General features: G+C 36.0%; 1 protein-coding gene across 6 annotated transcripts in view; it reads right to left on the bottom strand.

The window, feature by feature from the left end:
• LOC111152064 (transcription factor EC) overlaps window positions 1-21,821 on the bottom strand; it is a 118,437-nt gene that overhangs the window by 36,118 nt on the left and 60,498 nt on the right. Inside the window, exon 1 of one of the 6 annotated variants that reach the window (XM_022510354.1) lies at window positions 21,288-21,337. The exons of the other annotated variants lie outside the window; for them this stretch is intronic. The gene's annotated coding sequence lies outside the window, so the exon portion shown is untranslated. Of the gene's footprint in view, window positions 1-21,287; window positions 21,338-21,821 lie in introns of those variants that run through there. 6 annotated transcript variants of the gene reach the window in all.

Below are 21,821 nucleotides of genomic sequence, written 5' to 3'. Positions count from 1 at the left end.
CTCAGTAGGTTAAGCCGCTGCCTTCGGCTCAGGTCATGATCTCAGGGTCCTGGGATCGAGCCCCGCATCGGGCTCTCTGCTCAGCAGGAAGCCTGCTTCCCTTCCTCTCTCTCTGCCTGCCTCTCTGCCTACTTGTGATCTCTCTCTGTCAAATGGGTAGATAAAATCTTTTAAAAAAAAAAAAATTGCTCATGATGAACAGAAACTAGAAATATATATATAAAATATTAAGTATGATATGAGTGGTGAAATCTAAGTAATCAAAGTAATTTTTTCCATATTTAAAAAAAATTCTGTGCTAGACTTATTTTTATTTTTTATTTTTAAAAAATATTTATTTATTTATTTATTAGAAAAAGAAAGAGAGAGAGAGAAAGAGAGAGCACCAGTTGGGGGAGGAACAGACAGAGAGGGAGAGGGAGAGAATCTCAAGCAGACTCTCTGCAGAGCATGGAGCCCTCTCTGGGCTTCATCCCACAAACCTGAGATCAGGACCTGAGCCAAAATCAAGAATCAGATGCTTAACGGACTGAGCCACCCAGGCACACCCTATTTTTAGTCTTAAAAAATCTTATTTTTAGGGGCATCTGGCTTGATCTTGATCTCAGGGTTGTGAGTTTGAGCCCCACATTGGGTGTAGAGATTACATAGGTATATACATACATACATAATCTTACTTCTAAGCTTTTCCATATTCTCACTTAGTAATAATTGTGTAGATGATTATGAATCGTAGGAAGCATTCAGAGAAAAATCTAACCAGTGTCATGTGCCAACTAAACAACTGTCCCATATTTTGAAATCCCTTTTCAAAACATAGCCTTAAAATTCTAGCTAGTTATCACTGTTAACAATATAACATGGAGTGCAGAAGTGTAATTTTAACCATGTCAAGCTTTTCTTTTAAAAGACTTTGAAAGTAGTATTGCCTGCCAGTCCTCTTTATATTTACTATGCTGTGATGTGGCTTCTAATACATTTTCCTCAAGTGGCCTATATATAAACCTACTTAATATTTCTCTCATGTTAAACAATAGTAAAGATCGCTGTACAGTGCTTATTTTTCCTTTTATTTCAGCTACACAAACTACTCCTTAAATCCCTTAACATGCATTAGCCCAGATAAATAGCCTTTACAAAGTATTTTGCATTTAAATTAGCTGGTTTGGGGTACAATATTGTAGTAGTTACTTTAGTCTAATTCTGTTATGCTGACATTTTAAGCATTATTTTAATTGTAGTACCATAAAATAATTTTTCAGTCATATAAAAAAGATTAAGATTGGTAATAAAGATTACACATATTACTAATTATATTGCTATGAGCTTTAAAGTTGTAAAATAACATTTCATTAAAATGCCAGTGATCATTTTTCTAGGGGAGCTGTTTAGATTATCTTACAGTTTTAGTTAATCCTTCTTAATCTGTGTACATTTACAAAATATACATTATAAATAGCATCTCCAGATTTACAAATCATACGATGTAATTGAAGACTAAAGAGCATTGTATCCCCACGAAAGGAAAATGCCTCTTGTTCTAAGAAAAGTATGTTGAATCAGAATTTATAACATTCATTAACTAATTCATTTTTTTACTTTTCATCCATTGACTCTAAGAGCTTTCATTAGGGTACTTATTGCATTTGGTGTTACATCAAGAGAAGTCGTAAATGTGATCCCAGGGCTCTACAGGCCTATGATCTAGTTAGGCAGTATTAATATCAACTACAGTAAAAACAATAATGATAATAATAACATGCAACAGGTACCAGGATATTTACATTCATTATTTCCTTTAATCTTTGTTACAACTTTAGGAGGGAAGTATCATTAGTATCCCCACTGCCTTATGTAGATAAAGCCTCAGAGGCAGAGAGATTTAATAACATGCCTCTCATTACTCTGCTAGTAAGGGACAGAGCTGGAATACAGAGCCTACCTAAACACTGAGCACTATTGGCTCTTGAGTAAATAATTTAAATGACTGGAGTGCAAAGGAAAAGCTCAGTGATGTATACAATGAATTAAAAATGCCACAAAAAGCAGTGGATTTTTAAAATGAATTATAAGAGGAAGTGGTTTTAAATCAGGTGTTGGAAGGAAATGGCCCTGCACAGGGGCAAAAGGAAGGAAATCTCAAGAGCAAAAGATCAAAGAAAACAAGAAAGAAGACAAGAAGTTGGGAGACAGGAGCACCTGGGTGCCTCAGTGGATTAAGCTTCTGCCTTTGGCTCAGGTCCTGATCCCAGGGTCTTGGGATCAAGCCCTGCCTCAGGCTCCCTGCTCTGTGGGGAGCCAGCTTCTCCCTCTCCCTCTCCCTTCGCTGGCTCCCCCTGCTGTGCTCTCTCTCGCTCTCTCTCCTGCTCTCTGTCAAATAAATAGATTTAAAAAAAAAACAAAAACTTCTATATCTGCAGCCAAATAAAGAGAGATTTGTTTAAAAAAAAAAAAAAAGGTTGGGAACCATTCACATATGTTAGTTGTGAAAAAGAACTCACATGAATAGAGTTTTCCTTTCTCAAAACAAGACCACCATATCCTCTGCAGACCATTCTATAGAGTTGAAGCAAAACATAAAATGGGATTAACTTTAATTCTGCCGAAATTATTGAGTTTTTGTCGTTTTGTCTTTTGGGGTTTTTGTTTGTTTTTTTACAGAAAATTACAATGGGTTAGAGGGCAAAAGTGAGGACCGTCTGGGACCCCATCTACAGAACATCTGTAGAGAGAGCATAAGGGACTAAAAGCTTAGTGGAGCAGGAAAGATACAATGGAATGTGAAAAAAGTACTCCCCAGAAAATCTCCATCATCTTCTATCATGAACTGATTATCAGAACAATGAGACAACTAAGTGTAAAGCAGCAGCTAAACCATGTGCAGCCTATTTTTTAAACTATTTTATTTATTTATTTGACAGAGAGAGAGAGAGAGAGAGAGAGAGAGAGCGCACCAGTGCACAGGCAGGAGGAGTGACAGAGAGAGAAGCAGACTCCTCGCAGAGCCGGGAGCCCATGAGGCTGGATCCCAGGACTCTGGGATCATGACCTGAGCCAAAGGCAGATGCTTAACTGACTAACCCACCCAGGTGCCCCTTGTGAAGCCTATTTTAAAACACTTTTAAATTGACTGGCATCTGAAGACAAAGCCATGAAACTACTGGCTTTCCCTTACTGAAGATCCCAGTATTTTGTGAGATGAAGTAGATGAAATGATAGGTTGCCCTTGTTCATTTATTCACTTATTCAAGAAATATATTTTGAGTGCCAAGTGTCTGTGTGCTGAGAGGTACATCGAAGGCAGAAGGGAAATCAGCACAGTGCCTGCCTTCATAGAACGACGGTCTAGTCAGAGTTTGGACAGGGAAGAAAAATGCAAGATCTCCAAGGGCAAGGACTGTGTTTTTCTTGCTGACAGTTTTCCTCCCATACATCCTGTACATAACCCAGAGAATGGCACCCAGCCGGTGATTAAAAATGCATCTACATGCGTTCAGTGAATGAATGAATGAGTCATTGAAGTACAGAGTTTGAATAACAATGATGACCCCAGAGAGCTTTGGGAATCTACTAGAAGAGCTGGTAAACCATAACCAGAATGTCAAAGTCTTCACCTAGAAAGTCGGAGCAGCTGTAGACTGTGATTTGGTTCACTGGACTGTCAAAGAGATTGAGACCATCCAAATGTAAAGGAATTTTGCCTATGAAAACAAATAAGTAAATCATATCCCCAGAACTTAGTACTATGCTTGAGCATTACCACTAGGATATACCGCCATTGGAAACTAAACATAGACATGGTCATGTTGAGTCTAATGCCTGCATGCAGAAATCTGTTTTATTTCACTTAAAAGAATATATTTATAGTCTCCTTATTTTCCAAGACGTTATAAATAAATATGAAGTGTGAATGTGGTAAGAGATATTTATACCAGGAAATGTAGGCTGAAGATTAAATTTCAATTAAGTATAAAAACTTACCGATGAACATCCTGGCAGCCAAGGAAAAAGGAGAATTAAATATATATATATTATCTATATGGGTCAACCTAATATATATTTTTTATTAAATAATTAGATCATACCAGTTCTGAGGAAAGACAAATATTTTTACAAATAATCTCTGAGAATTTATAAACTGGATTTTTTCATGGAGGACTTGAACAAGAATCCCAATAGCAGTTTTTGTAAAATAGGCAAAGAAATTCTTCATATGCCTATATTTTTAAAAAAATCACCTTAAGTTGGGTTACCCAGGAAATATACTCTGAGACATGCCTGCAGGAGATTTGTTGGGGGTTGATTTCAGAACCTCAGCCACAGTAGGGTGAGGAGAACAGGATCAGGCGGAGGGAAGAGTGGCTCACTTGTGAAGGGGATCATCTAGGCAATGTACCATACCACACACTATTTTTATTTCTGATCAAAGGCATAATATGAATCAGCTCCAGTGAAAAGCCCAAATACATAACTTTGTACAAATCTGACTGGACCCTGAGATAGCACTCACAGCCTCCCGAACAATTTACACAGCAGACTCCATCTTCAGATAGACTAACCAACACAATCACCCCAACACAATGGTCTCAAACTAACCATTAGATAGAAATTAAGGTGTTAAAAAAAGTTCCATTACTTGGAGTTAAAAAAATGAAAAAATTAGCTTAAAAAGTCCATTTTTAATGTTTCAAATGTAGTTTAGATTTTCATGTTCTAATAAAGGGATGGGGTCTTTTAAGAAATTAGATATAGTGTATTAGTGAGCTATAAAAAAAATGTTTAGATCCACTAATAAGAGAACTAGGACAACGTGCTTAACGAGTAAACTATTTTTAAAAAATTAGAATCACACAAATTCCTGCAAATACAATAATCTAAAGGGAAGGATTTGGTCAGGAAGCAAAAAAATGCATTCTCCTGGTTGCAGGAAACATGATGACTGGGGGATCACATTACAAATGCAAAGTGTGTGTGTGTGTCTGTGTCTGTGTGTGTGTGTCCTTTTTCTATTTGTTCTTGGGCTAGAACAGATGCAGGAATCCTGACTACTAAGAGAATTGATGGGAGGTCCAGGAGAAAGCAGCCAAATGTCATAGAAAAAAGTCAGCTACATTCTCTTGACAATAGCAGGTGAAACAAGAGGAAACGATTTAGGGTAACTGATGTCTGATAAAGTTTTTTGAAGTCTTAGAATTTAGATGAGGCTTGGGAGGGTTCAACTTTACACATCAGCGAAGATTTTGTTAGGAATTAATTAGGATTAACAAAATGTTATTAAGTGACCCTATTTGCATTTGGGTATAAGACCTCCTGGTAGGTAGAAGACTGTGGAGTAATGTGGGCTAGCCATGCAGTGCTGGCTAGAAGGACTCTCTATGCCCCCACGTGGAGTCATTCTTATTTTCACACAGTGGCTTTCAAATTATGCTCCTAGATACATGAGTTCATTCCTCCAATTTACTTTTCAGTGTTCTATACTGTAGTCTTTTGACCTAGTTCTTGTATGGGTTTCATATCCCATCCAGTGGATAACAACAGAGAGAGTATAATGTACAAAGAAATTTTAGAAGCAAGTAGGTAGTTGCACCAAAAAAATCTTTGAAGGACTCCAACAAACCCTGTGATTCTGTAAGATTGTCTGCTTGTATCGTATCTCCTTAATACTGCTGTACATCATATAAAAACTTATAAACATGATTCCCACATATATATATAAGCTTCTTTTAAAATGTTATCTTTTTATAGAGAAACCATAAGATGATGATAAAAGCCCTCAGCTAATTCTTTCAACATTTACTGAGAGTTTAACATTTAATGAGAGTTTGCTCTTTGTTAAAGCTAGTCCCAAGGGAAAGTCATTCCTCTCTAGAAAGCAGGTCTATGACCCACATGTCACTATCCACCTGGAGACCACTTATCTAAACTGAGGGCACAGGACCTGGGAGGAGATAAAACACCTTCTGGGTACCGGCCTTTTGAAACTCCAAACTAAAAAGTGATGGCAAACATCACACAAGCAATTATCTCAATAACAAGACTTTTTATCACCATGAATTTGACTAGCCAAGCTAATCAATCAAGCAAATGTGGGCACTACCTAATAAGCATATTTAGTCTATTTACAAGAGGAGAAACAGAAATATATTCAGCAAGAAATAGATTTATAGTAAATATGGTACCTTATGATAGTAAAGAAAAACATGTACACTGTCACCACACACACACACACACACACACATTTACATGTATGTACACACTCACAGACCCCTGTTGAAAAGCAAGACAGAAAATCCCATTCACTATGATATGACAGTCCTTATTTAATTTTGTTAATTTTGTACTAAACTTGAATTTAATAAATGAAGTAAAAGCTTGGATTTCACAAGTGAATAATAGGTGACTATTCATTATGTTCCTAGCATCAGAGGTATATAAGAAGAAATCTATTTTGGGGGGCTCATGAATCTACTACCTCTAGGTAGCTACTTATAAAAGCCACACGACATTTGTTAATGTTATATGGTAAAGATTAATAACTCATTTCTTCAAATCTTACTTTCTTTGCAGCAGTCTTTGGATATGATATACCCATAAATCTCATCTTGACTAAACCTAAAATTATACAGTCGAGCTTGTCTGATTGAGATATAACTACTGAACAAAGTAGGGCCTGGTTCATCAAAAGTTTTAGTTAGATTTCTGAATAACTGTCAGCATATTTCAGATGAGTGTTATATAATCCAAAGCTATTTAATGGATAATAATGTAAAATGTGATTGTAACATATCCCGTCAGTCCCAATCATTTGAATTTAGGTAATTCCAATGGTATGTCTTTGAGGAGAGACCCACACTTATGAGACTTTAAAGAGGCATGAATATTATTAAGCAGAGTTGGGTTTTTTTTTGTTTTGTTTTGTTTTTTTGTAATTCAGTAGTGTTCTAGCAGTAAAAATGGTTGCACTCCATAAGCACTCATATTTACATTTAAGCTTCCCTTACAACTCAGTCTAGTTCTATCTATGCTTGTGCTGATTTGTTTTGTTTATGTTAGCACCTCAGGAAAATCACCATATTATACCTTTAAGAGAATTAGAACAAATATAAGCAATAATTGTAGTTTATTTATTCTCCTCGGTTTCTTAAGGGCCTGTGTATTTGGAATTTTTGAGCTGTAAATGTCAATTACGAATGACATCAGAGACTGACCACCTCATGTTGGCTTTAAAAGAACACAACAGGCCATGTGCACACTAAAGTCAACTGGCAATATCATCAACAACCAAAATAAGTTAATATGAAACATGGAGATAACTTGAGCCATAATACTTTAAAATACATTTGACCCTGTACTCACAGGTTGAGCATTCATTGATTCTACAAATATTTTTTTGAGTGCCTACTGCACATCAGATTTTATGCTACTATGATAAGTTCTAGGGATATAATTCTGAACAAAACAGACATAGCCCAGTCTTCAAAGGTTCACAGTGTATTAAGAGATACATATAACTAAACATATAATTGTAACACAATGTGATAAATTTTTTTAAAGTAAAAGGTATCTCAAAAGCAAGAAGACAGACATAAAAGAGAAGCAAGTCATTCAAATGAATATGTGTGCCTCTATCCAGTAGCCATTTATGTGGGTAACAGTGGTGAGGAAGGTGAAACATAGTCCCTCTCCTTATGCATCTTATGGACAGGCAGAAGAGACTGATTTTAGTCAAACGATCACATAAATGACTGTAAATTCTCAAGTGCTGTTAGAATAGGTGGGAGAGATACACAAGACTAAGAGCCTGTGGACAGAAATTATCCAGACAAAAGTTAGGGATGGTTTGCCTGAGGAAGGGATGGTAGAGCTGGATCTGGAAGATGAAAGGGAAGTAATTAGAGCAAGAGTATAGAGAATGTATTCCAGGAAGATGGAACACCACGTGCAAAGACCTTGATGGGAGGAGGGAAGATGAGAAAAATGCTTGAGAGGAGTGAAGCGTGAAGGAGCAGAGAGATTATAGTGTGGTATGACACTGAGGAGGCCAGTCCTTGCAATGCTTTTAGGTGTTCAAAGGTGTCTTATTTTCTTTATCACAGGGAAGGGAACCATAGTAGTTCAGTTAAATGAGTTCTAGCAGGGTAAAAGGAGAGTCCAGGAAAGAAAAATGGGTTGCTTGAACTAGGGTCATGGGATAAGGGTGAGGTATCACATGGAAACAAGTAGCTGGATTTCAGAGATTCTTAGAAATGGATTAAGAAATCACCTGAGAGTCTGGCTTAAGTGAGAGAATGGATAGTGATGCTCTTCACAGAGAAGACTGGGGTTTTGGGAGGGACAGAGAATCATAATTTTGATTTTGAACACAATGAGTTTGCGGTGTTTTGAAGGTGTGAAGTAGGCAGCCAGATACATGGGTCTGGAACTCAGAAGAACGCACTGTGGATAAAGCCAGTTTGACATTAGATGGTAACTAATGAGATGATTTGGGGGGAGATGTACAGAATTAGAAGATGAGAGGGCCTAGAACTGAACATGGTGGACTCCCAAGCTCTAATTACACACCAGGTAATCAATTCTGATTCTAAACTCTAGTTTTTCCCCAGATTCTTTTTTTTTTTTTTTTACACACTTTGCAAAATTTCACTTGAAGTTTGTATGTGTTACCCAGTGGAGTAAATCCTCCTTAATAAAATCATTATTTGTTTTTCCTATTTCCAAAGTGATATATTCAACCCTTTGATATATAGACTTATTTTCCTAATCCAAGTGCATTGCAACTCTCCTTATCAGTCCTCAATCTTTCAACTGTAATTCCAGAATCCAAAAATCTCTGAAAATCAGAAGTTCATTTTTGGTTTTGATCTCAGTCTGGTGCAAACCCATTTTGTGGCAAAATCAGATCTGAAATAAAGTAAGGCTATTTAAAATCTTTCTTTGTCTCACTTATAATAGATACTAGTAGGCATTGCTGCAGATACATTAATGTGATTGAGTATGTCATGCCATTTTAGGCCTCTCTATATGTACTATATCTGAAATACTGAGAATTCTAAAACACATCTAGCCCTAAGTTTTTGGATAATAGATTTTGTACTCTTTTTGTTTATTGAGTAAACAGCCTGCAGAAGCGACTATGCTTTAGGTTTTAAATAAATAATATTATTTAATCATACAATATCATAAATAAAAAACTTGAATGGGCCTCCACAGTTATTTTTAAAAACTTCAGCACAATATTTAACTTCATTTTATTTTCTGAAACGATAATGTGTCAAAAATCAAAATTCATATTGAAGAATATGTTATCTCTTGGGGAACTAATGACATGAGGAAATGTCCTTTTTGATTCAACAGACCAACTGAATGAATGAAAGATGTGTTTTTCCTTTAAAAAGGAAGAATGGGGTGGGTGCCTGGGTGGTTCAATGGGTTATAGCCTCTGCCTTGAGCTCAGGTCATGATCTCAGGGTCCTGGGATTGAGCCCCGCATCAGGCTCTCTGCTCAGCAGGGAGCCTGCTTCCCCCTCTCTCTCTGCCTGCCTCTCTGCCTACTTGTGATCTATGTCTGTCAAATAAATAAATAAAATCTTAAAAAAAAAAAAAAAGAAGGAAAGGTTCAGGCGTAAGATTATATTTTGATATTAAACATATTCATATGTAGTGCTTTTAGCTGTGTTTAAATGAGTTAATACTCTTCCCCAAAGCTTTCAGAAGTTTCTCATATAATTAAATTTTTTTTCTGTAAATGTAGAAATATACAAGTTAGTTGCTTCAGCTAGATTCAGTAAAATGGCTTAAATTTTTTTTAAAAGTTTGACTGCATTAAAGCTTAAACATTAATATTTATTAAGAGAACTTTTATAAGTCCTCTTTGCTTCAGAAACCAACAGTTGTGTTTAGATGATACTTTATACTTCACAGTTACTTTCAACTTAAAACAAAGTTCTCATGTAGTGGTTAAACGTACTTTTTTTCATCCTCAGTATAGTGACCTTAAATCATTTTCATTATGAAGTTGTAAATGTTCTTTCAAGGATTTAGAGAATAAAGGAGAAACAAGACTGACTTCTTTAAGAGGTCTTGTTTCAAATATCTTAGAAAGTCACGAGTGAATTTATTTTTAATTTTACATGTTCTAAAATAGATTCAAAACCATCAATAGGAACACCTACAACAAAATCCAAACCTCCCTATAATACTTGCATAGTTTGCATCATTCTGTTACAAATGCATTATATTTTTACATTTTTAATATATCTCAATGGTTAGATTTGAGATAATATCCATATATTGTCAACTTATACAGACCTTGTTGTAAAACAAACTCACAGGTCTCTTAAGGTAGTTGAATTTATAACAAATTCATACATCTTTTTGTGAGAATAAAAAGATCACAGAGGTTTATTCCTGAAAAAAATTCTAAACAATTTAAATGGTTTTATACTATCTCAGGCTTGAAAACTTTTTATGTCCTGTATCTACTTTATGAGTTGATATATGATCATCAATTAATGAAGTCATTTTTATGATAATAAAATGTCATCATTAGAACTGTGGTATTCTAGTCTAACCATTTTCTAAAGAATACGATTGGGGCATTTTAGGTAGTTAAATATTAAAATAATCTAATTGAAAATGAGACTTTGAAATTATTCATTTTGATTGACAAACTGCAGAAAATGGCTTTGTTTCATAAGTACATTTCTATCACTCAATTTTTATAGTTATTGCTAGTATTTCCAGGAAAAAAGGGCAAAATCTACATTGTCTTTGTTTTACTTAACTAGTAAATAGGATGATGTCTGGCTCTCTGTGTTTCAGATGCATCTGTTATTACTTTATCTACATTAATCAAATTCCTCCAGTCATCGTGCCTTCATGTAGGAGAGGCCTTCAGTTACAGATTGTTGCACACAGTTTCACCTTCCCCTTGTCACTGAAGAACAGTGTTCCTTTTGAATCAAAGAAACATACTTCTGTCGCAAATTTTTTATAGTTACAGAAAGTACCTGGCCATGAAACATTAATTTATCAAGAAGACTGATCATAGGACCTCATGGACTAAATGAAAGTCCAAGAATACCGTATAAGAGTAGCCACCGTCACACGTGGAATCCAACGTCCCAATGGTCTGAGGAAGAACTTTTGTCTTCACTCCATTGATGAAGAAACAGAAGCTCAGATGGGTTATCGGACTTGCGCACAATCACTCAGATGAAAAAGTGAACTCTACTTTACGTCTTTTGATTGCAAGTAGGGTATTCTTTCAACTACAAGGTATTTATTACCAGCTCGTGAGGCTAATAAAAATTAACTCCAGCCTCCATTATTAGAAAAAGATGTGTCCTATATCCATAGACAAGTATCCACCAGCTGACTCTGGTGGAAAAACCTTTGCAGTTGCTTCCCCATGATTAGTTAAGTTTGACTTGGTTCACTCAGGATTTTGTTTTTGTGTTTCACTTTGTCTTATAACTCTCACATGATGTAAGATCTGGCTTCTCTACACAATATGGGACAATGCTATAGTTGAAATCTACCATCAGGAAATACTAACTTTAGATGAGAATTTCTTTTTTTTTTATTAAAGATGTTTTGTTCCACTTTTGTCTTTAGATCTGTGTATTTAATGTACACTGTTCTGAAGAGTCCTAGCCCTCTTCCCCAGGAAGTTTCCTTATATTATCTTTACTGTTACATAAATGTTTCTTTCCTAAAAACATCTAACACCTTTTCTTGATAAAGAACAGGTGGATGGGGAAGGAGGAGGTGAGGAGGGCAGAAAATACTATTTTCACCTTGGCTTGTTCTAAATAAATATCATGACTATTCTATTTGATCTCTTTAAACTTCTTGCTCTGAGGAATAAATTTAAGATATAAACAAATACATATAAAAAGTTGGCAAGAGGTGAAATAACAGAAAACTTCTTTGTAAGATCTTTTTTGTGCGTGTCAATTGCTTTTGAGAAATAACAAAAAACTCAAAATGCTAGTTAATATTGTAGCTTTGAAATATGTGGAAAATATTTACTGTAACTTCAGAGATGAAGATCCAGAATTGTATTTCCATTCTAATTTGAGCAGACAAAGCATTAAAATAAAACCTTTTCATTGAAATTTAAAAAGAAAAAAATATATGTAATTAGTAAATATACTGTTTTAGTCTTTTAAGCTTTTACCAATTATTTTCAATTATTCTGTGGTAAGTAAAACAATGCTTCCCTCACCAAAGAAGTCCACGTTCTAATCACCAGAACCTGTGGATATGTAACCTTACATTACAAAGGGATTTTGAAGGTGTGATCAAATTAAGGATTAAAGTGCAGCTGAGAGACTGTGCTGGTCCAGGATGGTCAGTTGTAACAGGACAATGGGGCAAAAAGCACCTCTACCAGTGAGAACTAACAGAAATAAGTAAAGACTGGACAGGGAGGAAACAAAGGCCCAAAGGTGAGAAGAGGGGATAGTTGTATATTAAGACTCAATCAGACTAAAGAGAAAGTATGAAGAGTAAGAGAGCAAGAAAGCTGGAAGGCTGAGGCCCCAGTTTAGGACATTGGATCATTCTCTGAAATCCCCTGAAGAAGGTCCTCCACAGAATCTGCCCCTGTCAACTTTTACATTTTCATTTTTCCTATCAGTTGCTCACTACCTCTCTGCTTAAGGAAACCAGCCGACATCCCCATAAATGTCCCAGCTTCTTAACACGGATCACTTGCTTGGTCGTGGCAAAAATTCTACCATAAAAGATTTATTGGTGAAGTGTACTATCAACCATGCTTCCTTTTCTCAATGGGAAATTATCTCCAAAAATTGCAGCATCAAACATGGTCTTAATTTTCTCATTTACTGCTTGTAGAATATCTTATGATGACAAAATGGTGGACATTTGTTAACTTTGAATATGATATTTCCATGAGACTAAATAAAAAAACAGTGGTATATTGCATAGATAATTTGGTTTCTGTTTTCACCATTTAATAACACCATCATTGTCACAATTTATGTGAGTCTTCTCTGTCACTGAAACTGACTTTTTAAGTATGCAGCTACAAGATTATAGGGTAAGCAGACAACTGCCCTGGAATCCAAAGACAATAATAAATAGAATGAATAGGACACAGTATACTGTATTTTATACGGTATTTTACTATTAACAGAGCACTTTTTTATCCACTGATCCCTTTTGTGATCTCATATTTGGTCCCTCATGATTCTAATCCCTTATTTTATGGATGTTATTGATGAACTAAGTCTCAGAGAGGTTAGCCAATTTATAGAAGTGACACAGCTAAAAAATTAATCCACATAAGCTCACACTGTACTCTCTTCAAAGTTAAAAATTACACTAGTAATCATAATGACAATAATGGCATAAATTGGTAATAAGTATAGCGAGTAAGTAAGTGTTGCTTTGTGTCAGGTGCAGAGCTTGGATTACCTTGTGTCAGGCAATCCTCATAGAAAGCCACTGAGGTGAGCAGCCTAATTCTCTCCAGAGGCAAAAGTGAAGATAGAGGCTACATTAAGGAACTTTGAAGCAAAGAGAAAGTTCAAATCCTCACTGGTCTCACTAACGAGTCTCTGTTCTTTATCAGACGTAATTATTAAAACAAAGCTTTTTGCCTTTAAACTTAACAAAATATATTCTAATTCTTAATACCTAGTGCTGAGGAGGGAACAATGCAACAAGTACCCAGGTCACTTACTACTAAGGAAGTAAATTTGTGCAATACAGTTGCATAGCCTAAGGAAATAATCCTAAATGTGTAAAAACCCTGAAGCATCAAGATGATCATTGAAGCATAATTAATAATGATTCTATAATGTAGAGGACATGTAAAATTTAAATATCCCAATGGCCTCTCTATAGCATTCTTTAAACTGTGAGATTTGATTTTGTTCTCTCTTTTACTCAGATCAAAGGGCTTTTTTGCTAAAAACATTTAATCATAAAATGACTAAAAAGTATAAACTTTGAAAACAAAACTAAAGTAAGCTTCCTTTCCCTCAATTAATCACAAAATTAAAAAAAAAAAAATAGAAAAACCAAAACCAGAATGATACATCAAGTGACTCTAACGCAAGGGAAAATATGACAAGTAAGCAAGTTATTTTAGGAAAAGTGTCATAACTTTAAAGTCTTTACTAACACTGTAGCCCTAACTTCTACCTAATCTTAATATTAAATACATTTAATAGAAGTACATGAGTTAGCATCAAAGTTCCGGACATTTATGAAACATTTCCATGTCCGTGAGTAAAGCTAGAATTTTAGGAAGGTTAAAGAGCAACACATGAATAAGTCTTTCAAACAAGAACAGGATATTTCAAATTCTCAATGTAAACATATTAGGATATTCAACCAACATAAACCAGACCATATAAAAATGTGCTTACAGCAGATAACAACCTCGATGTGTTCTTCCCCTAAAAATCCAATATTGTCATGTGAGAATAAATTATTCTTCCCATCCTTATCGTGTTGTCTTGTCCAAACCTGGGAGCTCATTTCAAAGTAAATTTCCAAAAGGAACAGAAGCATAGATATATAAGAGGGCTTGCTTTCAGAAAGTAGCTCAAGTAATAATGTCAACCAGATTCTCTTGCATCTGACCAAGGGTTTTGTTTGGTATTTTATTTTGATTTTTTTCTTTCTCTTATACATTCTTCTTCTTGGAAGAACTACTATTAGTGGCAAGGTCAACTTGGCCCTTACCACAAGTCACTAATGACTGAATTGGTATCCTGATATCTGAGAAATCATTTGCTGTCACATATCTATCATCAACCCTTCAGAAGAGTTACAGAGTCTGATGCCTTATTAAGACTTGGCCAAGTTAGGGTAGAGTTTCAATCCTATTGAACTCTATATGCGCATAGGGAAAAATGTGATTGTTTTGTAGCCTATAAATATATTGCTAGCTCTAGCAAGCGACAAGATATCTCACTCCAGAAAGTCAAATGCTGCAATGTGTCACTTTCAAATTTCTCCCGCTGGTCCCAGGAAAATAGGTACAGATTTCAAATAAAGTTATTTAAAGTGATTCTGGTATACAGACACCCACGTCCTCCAGAGTTAAATTTCTCAGATAGACTGTCTCCAGTCAATCTGACCACTTCAACCTGACAGGCAAGCCAGTCAAATAAGCAGTCACAGTGGGCCAAAAATCTGTCAGAATGGTTTGCTTCACTGGTGATTACTTTTTGACTGACTTGAGCAGTCAAGTAATCAAAACAGTCAAACCAGGTTTCCCATGTATACATAGTCTTAGCCCTTCCTGTGTTAGTAGTAGGTAGGCCTTGTTTATATATTTTAAAGGAATTTTATTAGGTTACACTGTTTAAGAGAAACAAGACAAAAATGTTGTGAGCAACTAGTTAGACAATTAGGGTTCTCTTCAGAGTTGGTCCTCAGCTTCAGTGCTGGGGAGAAAAGGCTCATTGGGCCTGCCAGAGAGCTACAAAAGGGGACAGGGGAAAGGCAGCCAAGAGAAAAGCACCATGGAAGCAGGAAGGACCCATATGCCCAGCTCCTAATATTTTTTGGTTAGAGGACTGAGACCTGTGTCCTGACAAAGACTGGGCTAGTTTTACTTTTGGAGACAAAATAAATTAAAACACTTAGAAAGAAACCAATGTAGGGTTAGTCACATAGATGTCACTGTTGACTGGTTTTCCATTTTAGTGTGACTAGCCATTCTTGTCAAAATAAGGATAAGCTTTAAGATTCCCCTTAATTAATTTTAAAGTGGAGGTGAAGGCAATTTAATTTCTCAGCTTGCACAGATGACAACTTAAAATTACAGTCTGATGTTTCAAAAGCACTGTTAGAGAAGCAGTTGGAATTATAGGTTTTGGAATCAGCCTACCTGGTTTCAAACCTGGACTCCACACTGACAAGCTGTGTGCCTTTGGGCCACTCAATTTCTTCCCAGTATGTAAATACCCTAATCTTAAAATGGGCACAATAATATTACTCAATTCCCAGAATAGTTCTGATTACCAAATGGCAATGGGAAGAAAGCACTTTCAATAGGATAGAGTAAGGAAGACTTGCCATGGAGAGGCATCTAACCAGAGGAACAAGGTCCAGCTCAAGTTCACCATAACTATGAGAGCATCTTATTCAAATAAATTATTTCTGTAGAATACTGGACTTCTTTTATACCAGCATCTTAAGATTTTTAAACCTTGTCCCAATTAATAGTTATATTATTTAATATCTTTATAATTTCTAGCAACAATAAGCGTATGGCTAAGGTCTCTAGGTCCTCATTCTACGCTGGCATTAAGCAAGGTGCTTCACCACCACTTTCTCATTTATAACCTTGAAACCTAATGAGGTATATCAGGTTTCCACATAAAGAAACTGAGTCTCAATCAAGTTACATAACCTGTCTGGGATCAAACACCTGGTTATGACACAGCTGGTTTTGAAACCTAACCATCTTTAAAACCTATGCTCATTCAAATAGGTCATAAGTGACATATAGTGTAACAACTATCTAATTAAGAACAACATATGTCTGGTTCTTCCAGCAAAGAAAAGTAGTTGATACTGAAGATTTGGGACTTCCTAAAAAGAAACATTTGTCTATTGTGCCTCTGAAGGTTGTACAAGTAAACACTGACTGATCCAGAGCTCATGTTCTTTCCCCTTTCTATACGCTTTGGGTTTCAGAACAATAAAACAAAATATCTGGAATACAAAATTCATATATTCCAGAGAACTTAGAGCTGGGCAGCATTTCAAAGACTGGTTGAGTCATCAAACACAAAATAAAATGTCTTATTAATTGAAAATGGCTGGAATGTCAATTAATAAGCTGAAAACTGAGCAACAGTTGTGACATCAAGACCATTTCATGCTGTTTTCTTGGGTGATTTTTCTGTAATTGATAGAAGGAGTAATCTCAGATGATAATGTGCACAAAAGTCTTTAGACTCTGAAGGAGCATGAATGAATGATACTTCTGGGAAGAGCCCAGGCTTCTAGCTAAAACTCAACATAGGAGGCTGCAATCCAACATACAGGATTAATATCTCAGGAGACTTGCCCGAGGTCAGTTCATCTCTCTGTGATGCCTTATCCTCTAGATGGAAATAAAAACAGTGAACTCTCTTAAATGTGCCCTACGGTCTGATTAAAGATTGAAAAGGTCTCTAAAAATCCACAGCACTCCCAGGGAAAAATGCTAAATATCATTATAATTATTACACCAAATGCCATAATTTGGTCTCCTCAGATTCTCTTTTTATGTAGATTCCATCACACTCTGACTTTTGACTTTTTGCCTCTCTGACCAAATCTCCAATGACAAAGCAAAGGGAAATGTTGAGGCAATTAGTGGGAAATGGAAGCAATTAATTCCCTTTTTTAGTGGAGACCTGGCCTCTGTGAACCAGTTTAACCAAAAATAATCAATGACCTTTCTCTGACCAAACTGAAGGAAATCTACTTGATATTTGTCACTGGTTATCCATCTACTGCTTCAACATTAATGAGTCTTTTCACTTTGCCCCTTTCTTTTATGAAATAGAGCCATCTATTCTGGTCCCTTGTTACCTCTGCAACTGCTATTTTTGCAAATCTAATACGGTCAAAGACCTCGTTATCCATGTGTAAGCCTGGAAACCATTTTTAGCATAGCATGGTTTCTGATTTCCCCCAACCTTTCTCCCTTGAACTGTTTCCCCTTCTCTGCAATAAAGGTGGGATTTTGTTCAAAATGAATGAAATAGAACAAAGAAAGTTTAAATCTAAAAGTGACCAAAAAAAAAAAAAAAAAAAAAAAAAAAAATTTAATTTAAAAAAAAAAAAAAAAAAAAAAAAAAAAAAGATTATATAATTTACTTGTATCTAAGCACCTTGCAGATCTAGAACCAAGTCGCTGCCCCATCACTTACTCATTGATTACCTTGGCAAAGTTACCTATCTTCTAAAAAATCTCATTTTTTTGCTTCTGAACAATGGAGATAAGAGCACTTGCCTCAAGGGCATTTTCAGGTTCAAATGAGGTGATACATGCAAAGCCTTTTGCACCGGATGAGAGCCCGATCAGTGTTAACTTTTTTCAACTGGAGAAGAGAAGACTCCAGGTATATAGCTGCTTTTGATATTCATGAAAACTCTTCTAAGATGACTGCTACTCAAGTAGGAGTAGTTAACAGTCACTGTTTCCTTTTTATCCCGAAGTAGAGAACTTACTATTTTAGCTTATGCATTTATTTTATAAATTTTTTTCCTTCTAGCATATTCTGGAATATCTTTGCTTGCTATTTTGTTGTTGTTTATTTTTGTCTTGAAAGAAATAAATCGTAAGCAAATGGTCAAAAGTCTTGTCATACATTTCAATGGGTGTCCTCAGTAAGGCTGAATATAAATGAATTTAGATACTACTTAGTACAACCAGTATTTCATGTTGAAACAAACACAAATGTGAGTGAATAGGCACTACATCCCCAGAAAATATGGAAAAACAGAGATGACCTATGAAGAAAGGCAAATTAAAAGTTACCTCCCAAATTATCCAGAGTTGCTTCATGCTCTAGTTCATTTTGCTCTGAGAGCTCTGTCCTAAGTTTGAGTCCTCTGAGCCTGTATTTAAGAAAAGATATTGAGGGGGGGAAAAAAGGGCCAGAAATACAAGATAGTAGTCCATGGTTATGTTTTATGCTCTTAATATCTGTCAGAAATGTGAGATCAAAGATCCCATAGGGAGAAGGAGAGAGGTCCTCCCTTTGGCTCCGACCTAGATTTCCAATCTTAGAGTTCCCACATCCAATCTAAGTTTGAAATCCCAGGAGTGAATCCAGAGCTACTCTTTAGGCACAGGAGACCTAAACTTTACCACCACCAGACCCCTTGTCCTTCACATTCAGTCCCAGCCCTAGCCCTTCACTCTCCACATCAGATATTAATTCAACTTAGAATATTCAGAAAACCCGCCCCCCAACACACACACTTATTCAAAGTCACATGGCAAGTTAGAAGCAAATGCTGAACTCTAACTTCCCATTTCAGTGTGTTCTACCAACACTAAACCAAGCAACCACAAAGAAATCACTGAGTCACTTGCAAATATTTGCCTGGCCCACTGGTTTTGGGAGCTAATCCATGTTCAATTTCAGTGGTTATTTCTATAGTGGAAAATGACACAGTCAACCACCTTTGATTTTCTTATGAAGTAGGTTCTATCATATTTTTAGCAAAGCACTTGCCTTCTGTTCTTGCCAGAGGTGCAACCACTTTGCAAAGTATTATGCAGAGGCACATACTTGTCCTTTTTCTCTTAAAGCAGATACAGGGGCACTATATAAACAAAATCTAAAACTAATGGCTCTAGTCTTTCATCCCCCCAAACTGTGTTCCAAATGGCCAGAGATATCCAGCTAAAACACAATCAGATCAAGCTACTCCTCTTGTTAAAATCCTAAAACCCTTAAAAGCATAGTTATGGTCTGCCCCCATCTTAACTCTCCAGCCCTACTTTATGTTATTCCCCACAATGATCGCAAGCTCTAATCAAAGACCCCTGGATGTGCCATGCTTTTCACAACTCTGCACATGCTAGTCTTTTTGTCTGATGCCTTTCTCCTATCCTTTGCCTGCCTAAAGAATAGCTAATTATTTTTCAAGGGTTCTTTGAACCCTTCCCAAACCCCCAGACTCATAGGGAATTGATATATACTTTTAAAACTTGTCAGTGCGATTAATTGTTGAAATGCCTCAAATACTCATTGGCAAGTACCCTATCTTAGGCATCTTAGCATCCTTAAAAACTAGTGTTGCACCTGGTACAATCCTCTACTTATATACCTTCAACTTAACCATAGATATTAACTAAGTTATCACTGAAGACAAAATTATACATTTTCTACCTTCTCCAGAAGACAGTGTCGTCAGTCATCTCACTGGGCAGACTCACCCACTGGTTTGTTCCTACTCTAAGAGTGGATCCACTCTAAGAGTGGGTATTCTCAGAGTTTTCCAAACACTATAACCCTACATGACCACAACATGTCAAAAGTCTAATAAGGAAAAAAAAATGGTTGTTTGCAATAAAAACAACAATAGATGTTTTATAATTTGAGAGCAGAGAGAAAGTAAAGAAGGTTGAATATAGTTATGGGAAAAAGTCTTGAATTGTAGATCTAATTCTGATGGAAAGAGCAAATCATCCATCATGTGAAAAGAGCCTTGCATATGTGAAGGATAAACATAAGCTATAGAAGCGAGAAAGCGAATTGTCTAAATGGAGAGAAACATTTGCAAGTATGACCAAAGGATTAATGCCCTTTTGGCCGAAGAGTAATTAAGAGAAAGCCTAAAAGTTTACCAGAACTTAAAGTCTGATGGTAAAAAATGCTGCTGACAAAATTTCTATTGCAGACCTCGGGTTGTTCAATAGGTTCAGATCCTTTTGAGTCTGTACAAGATCAAAGGGAGTAGAGACTATAAACATCTTAGCTGCTGAGATACTCCTTGCAGACACCAGCTGAGATCATTGCCTGTCTGTAGACAGATTTTCAAAGTAGTAGGTACTGGTCTAGATTTTGGTGGGAGTAGGGAAAGATGGTGGATAGAATGAGTTTTTGGCAAAGGGAAGTTAAAAGGATACAGCAAAATATTTGATTGAAGAGAGAGAGAGTCCTGGCTCAAATTCTTATTTGGATGGAAATACATCTCAGCAAGATGAATATCTTTCAGAACTTAATTTGTTCATGTGCATATGAACTTCTGTATTGGAAACATGTTCATAAAATAAGAAATAAAGGAAGGAACAAAAGGGAGGGATAGAAGGATTTTCTGGCCCAGTAGAAAAACCCAGAAAATGAATCACATTGTGTGCTAGTATGTAGGTAAAGGAGAAGTCTTTCAAAAAAGGTAAGAAATTATTTGTAGATACTCTTCCATGGTAATTCCTAGGAATGAACATCAGGAAACATAAGAATCCTTATTAAAACTCAATCTCTACTTCCTAGATTTATTTCCTTCTTGCTTTTTTTTTTTTTTTTTAGTCCTATTTTTGAAATCTCACTTAGTCTTCAAACCTGAAGAGAAAAAAAGAAAAACAGCAACCTAATGCATCTTTTAGATCATTAGGTCCAACCTTCCATTGTGTCTTGAGAGCAATTACAACATCAGTAACAAGGGCTTTCTCTCCTTGACCAATCTGTTCTTTAAACTGGTTACCTGAGGAAATTCTAAAACCTACCTTACTATTTCACTTTTCAATAATACAGATTCCCCCAATTTTTCTGACATTTAACTTAAACTACCTGTAATACATTTTCATACAATTCTTCTTCTTCTTCTTCTTCTTCTTTTTTTTTGGCTGATGAGTAAGCGGCCAGACTTCCCATGCTCCAATGAATACACTTTAATAGAATCACATAATTATGTATCCACTAAGCTCTCACAGGCAAAGTGATGTCTGCCAAATCTTTGATGTCTCCAAACATGCACCCCAACTGACAGACTCCTTAACGGGCTGGTAATTCACACCTCTATAAAATAAGGAATATTTTTACAGTAGTTTCTTGCTACTCATTTTTTCTATAAGACTGTTGTTAAGCTCTCCCCTCATAGCTTATGTTTTTGAAGACACTTGTGGTTCTTCACGCTTTCCTCATACATTCTCAGCTCTATGCTTCACAGACTCTTCCTACTGATCTTAGTAAACACAATCAGTAAAAACTGAGCAGGAACTATAGCTATATTTTACATTTGTTTCGTTTACCAAATAGCATAAAATTTGCAGTCTGCTATTAGTAAACTTCACCTCTTTAGATCTGGTATCTCTCTGGTGCTTA

The sequence above is a fragment of the Enhydra lutris genome, unplaced genomic scaffold (assembly GCF_002288905.1).
Source record: "Enhydra lutris kenyoni isolate GAN:26980312 unplaced genomic scaffold, ASM228890v2 scaffoldscaffold27, whole genome shotgun sequence".
Classification (NCBI taxonomy): Eukaryota; Metazoa; Chordata; class Mammalia; order Carnivora; family Mustelidae; genus Enhydra; species Enhydra lutris.
This window is presented reverse-complemented; position numbering and strand designations above follow the sequence as displayed.